Source organism: Ctenocephalides felis, unplaced genomic scaffold (genome assembly GCF_003426905.1).
Source record: "Ctenocephalides felis isolate EL2017-DRISC unplaced genomic scaffold, ASM342690v1 CF-g0.4_SCAFFOLD_01886, whole genome shotgun sequence".
Lineage (NCBI taxonomy): Eukaryota > Metazoa > Arthropoda > Insecta > Siphonaptera > Pulicidae > Ctenocephalides > Ctenocephalides felis.
The window spans coordinates 174,279,867-174,285,866 of record NW_020538040.1 but is presented as its reverse complement, the minus strand read 5'-3'; positions in this window follow the sequence as shown (position 1 = coordinate 174,285,866).

Below are 6,000 nucleotides of genomic sequence, written 5' to 3'. Positions count from 1 at the left end.
ATTAAAGCGTTTTGACTAATATTTTCCGATTTATTTAGGTTTTGATGACATGAACCCAAAGTTGGATCATCAATATAATCTTGTGCTTCAAGTAGCAAAAACAGTGCTTCATGTGTGCATCATATGCTTCATATAGCTTTAAAGGTAATATTTTTTATTTTCATGAATTTTATTATTTTAATCATTCATATAAACTTTCATACTTTAAAAGATGTTGAAAATTAACCGTTAATAGTTCGTCTATAATAATCGAACTAAGAACTTATGTATGTTCTTTTAACTTTTTTCCTTTGTTTACTTAACGATTTAAACATCTAATTGTTTTATATATTTTGTTACTACCCATGTCAGGTCTTAAACTTTTACCTTTTACTATTTAACGTTTCAAAGATGAAACTTTTTTATATATTTTGTTAAAAAAAACTATCAGGAATGTACTCAAATAAACTCAGAATTATTATTTATGTTACACCTCACATAATAGAAATAAAATTGAAATTAAATTTGAAACAAATAAATATATTATAAATAACAATTTAAGTTCTCTAGAATGCAAAAAGTAGAATTTTTACTTCTTCAATACTCCAAATATTTTACAAAAAGTGCAATAAATTTCAATTATATATTCCAATATACATTATTACAAAATTCTATTATACCATACAATCACAAAAGTTCTATTATAACAATGAGAAACAAAAAATAATGCAGTTTTCCTTCAAATATAATTAAATGTACAAAAAATTTATAATGTTGAATATCTGAATACAATAACCTCTGAGTTTACTGTTTTATTTATCAGAATCATATAAAACCTAGTTGTGTATGGCATTGTGCCTTAAGGTAAATGGCTGGAACTTCCCGTACCGTAACGAAATATTTGTGAAATATTACATGTTTTCAAACAGATTATTATAAATACTGCAACTTTCATTATTCTAATTTTACAGACAAAATATAAGAGCTTGTGAAATGGACGACGTTTATATATATTAAAATTAAAATCGAAATTATTTTCAATATATAATTTTTTTTTTTGAAAATTTCCTAAAAGAAATTGTTTCATAAACATAAGCAGAAAGTTTTTTCGATCATACAAATATGATGCTTAGTTCTCTCAAAAATTGCCATTTTTTGCGCATTTAGCTCTGTATCTCCGAAATAGCTGAACCTGCCTTTCTACAAAACTAATCACCACTTCTCCCCATCATTACGAATTCAATGTTTTTTTGGATCATTCAAATCGGATGTTCCGTGCTCTTAAGAACTCGATTTCTATTTTCTGCACTCTTTGCTTCGTATTTCTGAAACGGCTAGACTTGCCTTTGCCAAAAACTAATCAGCACATGTCTTTATCAATAGGAATCGAATGTTTTCTGAATCATCCAAATCGGTTGATCCGTGCGTCCGAAAACGTGGACGAAAAAATGCGGATCCAGCTTTGGCGCCAGGGGGGGTCACAAAATACATAAAAAAATCATTATGAAGTAATTTTATTGCTCAATTAGTGTTCTATCTAAGTCTTGAAACAAGCTGCCACTGAACGTAAAGATATGCAAACATTTTCAATTTCGATTTTTGGACGATTACAATAACGGGAAGTTAATAATTGGCTAATGAATTCTCTAATAAAGAAAAAAATGAAAAATATGTATTTAATTATTTGCTTACCGTGAAAGCAGACAGTTTTACGTATGTAGAGTAATTATCCTTTCTCGTTAAGCAATCGAACACTATATAATTAAATGCTTGTTTTAGATTCATATCATAGTAATAAGAGCAATTAACGCTTCTATTTTAAATTATAGTGAAAAACAGATCAAAAGAAGATTATTTATAATTGTATAATGTAATCGATATGACAACTAGTCTCTCATTCTCATTATTTTAGTTGATAATGTTTTAACAAGTTCAATATGAATTGTTTAAAAATATTAATAATAATGATTCTAATATTATACACGAGAAAGATTTTTTGTAAAGACTTAATTGAATTTTTACAAAAATTACATTTACCCTGTGTGAAGTGTTGGATTTTTTATGTAGAAGATGGTGATTTAAGTGAAATTGTTATTACTGCTTTCCATAAAACTAATAGCGTAATTTCTTTTTCACCAACAAATGAATCAGTTTGTTTATGTAATGCTCATGTAATAATAAAAAACAGTATCAACAATGAATTCAGTACAAGTCAAAGCACACTTCACAAATGCGGAGCTTTGCATGAAAAAAAATTAGTTAAAACTTTAGTATTTTATAACGAACTTGATAAAGTGGATCTGCATTATTTATCCACAATATCGACTTTTTATTTAAATTTTATTCGAATAAACTTAGCACAATATCATATGTTAAATAAGTTTAAAATAGAATATACTTCTAGAATTTCAGAAATAATACATACAGATGAAGAGCATTTATTTGTGGATACAAAAGTAAATCTGAAAAAAATGTTTTTGACCAAATCAATGCGTGTAGGCTTATTCAAAAACCCTCCATATGTCATCAAAAATCAAGATGGGTCATATGATGGAGTAGAATACAGAATGCTAAAACAAATTACAGAAGGATACAAAATAGAAATATTTGAAGTTGATACAAGTGATTATAAAAAAATCCTTGGGACTATGTCAAAAAACTAGTAAATGATCAAGTTATCGATGTTGGCATTTGTTCTATGTTTATGAACGTAAACGATTTGAGCTTTTTAGAAGGAACAAAGCCTTATACTGAAATTTGTTTAACATTTCTTGTTCCTAGACCTCAATTAATGGATTTTTCAGTATATCTGTACTTGCCTTTAAAAGTGCACGTGTGGATGTGCTACATATTTTCAATAATATTTGCTATTTTGGCAATATTTTATGTCTCAGATGCCGCAAATAGGTAAGAAAATAGAAAGAAAATTATATAAGTAAGATAACGATTTATTTTTGCTGAGCCCTTTAAGCTGTTGTGATTTAACTAACTACGTCGGTTTTATGAATGACAGCCCAAAAAGTTGTTCTATTCTATGTCATAAATTTTATTATTACAATTTCTGTAACAGTGATTAATTTTTTGTTGATGCATCAAAGCCAATGTTGCCAAGTTAAAACCCATGTCACTGCTGCTTGACATCAGGCTGCCTGAGGCTGAAAACAAGCCTAGAACTTCTGTTTGAAATTTCATAGTTCTAACCACTAATTCAAGAGGGAGCCCAAGGAGGGGCTCAAGAAAAAATTATTGTAATAAGTAGACAAGTGTTAGTTATTGGTTTTGAGGCACCACTGCTTTCTTTCTTCTTTCTAAAGATTTGTAAATTTATTAAAAGTTTCGTACAGTACATTTTCAACTTTAGTATTTTTCAAAATGTTCAGTATTTTTTTCAATTGTATGTTACATAAAATATAGCAGTGTCATCTGTCTATAGAAAGGCTGTCGAAACACGAGCGAAATGGTTGGTGTCTTTAATAAAGAAACATAAAGTAGACAGTAGACCATTGATTTATTAAAATGAAATATTTCTTACAGACCTTGAAATTTTTAACATTTCAATTAAATGTGTATAAATAATTGAAACTGTGCAACTTGAAAATATTCTGTGATAACAATTTGATGCAAAAATTCTACTTTATCGATACTTTTAGCTTAATTGTCTTAATTTTAATTTATAAAATTTAGTAATTGTTTTACCACTGCTTTCTTTCTTCTTTCTAAAGATTTGTAAATTTATTAAAAGTTTCGTGCAGTACATTTTCAACTTTAGTATTTTTCAAAATGTTCAGTATTTTTTTCAATTGTATGTTACATAAAATATAGCAGTGTCATCTGTCTATAGAAAGGCTGTCGAAACACGAGCGAAATGGTTGGTGTCTTTTATAAAGAAAAAACATAACAGACAGTATACAAGTAGACCATTGATTTATTAAAATGAAATATTTCTTACAGACCTTGAAATTTTTAACATTTCAATTAAATGTGTATAAATAATTGAAACTGTGCAACTTGAAAATATTCTGTGATAACAATTTGATGCAAAAATTCTACTTTATATTGATACTTTTAGCTTAATTGTCTTAATTTTAATACAAATTATTTAGGTTAATTGATTTTTTACCATTGATTTGTTCATTACATTTTTCTCACACTTTTATCTTATTTTATATAGTGTAAAATTTTTATCATTTCAAAGAAACGTGTTTAAATAATTGAAACATGCAATTTATGTATTGATACAATTTATTTTATTTGTTTTACGATTTGAACATTTTTACCATTGGTTTATTTAAATGAAGCTTTTCTTATATCTTTAGTTATTTGCTGGTTGTGAAGCATTTTAATCAAATGTGTAAATATAATAATTCAAAAATGCAATTTATAAATAAATTCGTGCATCCTGTTGCCTAATGGTTAGAGCCATGGGCTTTGAATCAAAGGTTCTTCTTTTGTAGAAGTTGAAAATATAAATAGCCGTTTGGGTTGCCTTCTGTGAAAAGCCACGAAATTTAAGTAGTCAGAGATTCTGTTCTTTCGATGCAAATAGCTTAATTGTTTCAATCACGAACTAATTTCGTTAATCGAATTTTTTACAGTTATAGTAAGTTACAAAATGAAGATACCAGACCTGTGAAACTAAGCAAATTTTCGTTTTGTGTCTTAAGCGTAATATCCATTGCTACCTCTCAGGGAACAAATATTCCGGCAAAATGTGGTTCCGTAAGGCTCGTTTTAATCAGTTGGATTTTACTATGTTTTTATGTATGTAGTCATAATTACATTGATTTAACCAGTTAACTATGATTGACGAGTATACTGAAAGAGTAGCAAAAACTTGTGCATTGACGAGTATACTCGTCATGCGTATAAATCACCTTTGTCTATTTAACTTGCAATTTTTGGGAAAACTAAAGTATATTCTCAAATTTCAATATTCTTGAATTGAATATTTATTGGTATGAAATATGTAGTTGTGTCATTTTACCTAAAGGCAAGTTGCATAAACTTTCCAATATGTGTAAATAATCGACTCAATATAGGAATTCAATTTTTGCTATTTGGATAAAGATTTCAACTGTTCATTTTGAAAATGAAGTTTTGCAAAAAACGAATCAATGCAATTTCCAACTGTTATCTTTTAAACAGATTGTATTTAATTAGGATTAATGTATGTAATTGTATTTTTTCAAATTAGCATACTTTATTCTACCTTGTGTTCAAAAAATTAATTTTATTTGAGAGGATTCGTCAACATTGATCAGTACAAAAACATAGAATGGATTGACATTTGCTTTAAAATTGAACTACTTTTTGTAGAACTATAATATTTTACAATGTTCGTATCACTAACGATGTGGTCGAAGCAGGTTAATTAAATATTTATAAACAGTACATTAATTTTTGGACTAAATTAATTTGATTATGACTAAATAAATATATATTTATAGTTGATTTTGATCAGGCGTAGAACCAATTCTAAAACTTAGTAATTAAAATTGTCAATGCGTTACGGTCCAAATCAAGACCATCTACATCTTGATGATTTAATTTGCTTGATCTTGATGATTAATTACCAAATGAAAATATATATATATATATATATATATATATACATATATATATATCTCAATGATAGAACGTTATATTAATAAAAATTATATGATTTTTATTCATACCCATCATTTTTGGTTAACATCCTAGCCGTCATTAAGGGGGTATTCTAGTGTAAATATTCAAAAAAATCAATTTCTTTTATTTCATATTTTCAAAGTTTAACTATCTAAGAATATGGGTACGGGAAGGTTTTTGAAAATTTGAATTATTTTCGAAGATATAGGAATTTTACTGACTCGGTCTCTATACTGGTTTGGCTTCACGCAAAACTTTAAATGCGTTTATCTCAGAACAGAATTTTTCAGTACTGTTGACACGATTTCTCGAGTTTTAATCGACGGATTCACTTGAAATGTGCAGAGAGTCTTGTTTATAGACCTATCTATAGCACACACTAGAATTATTTCC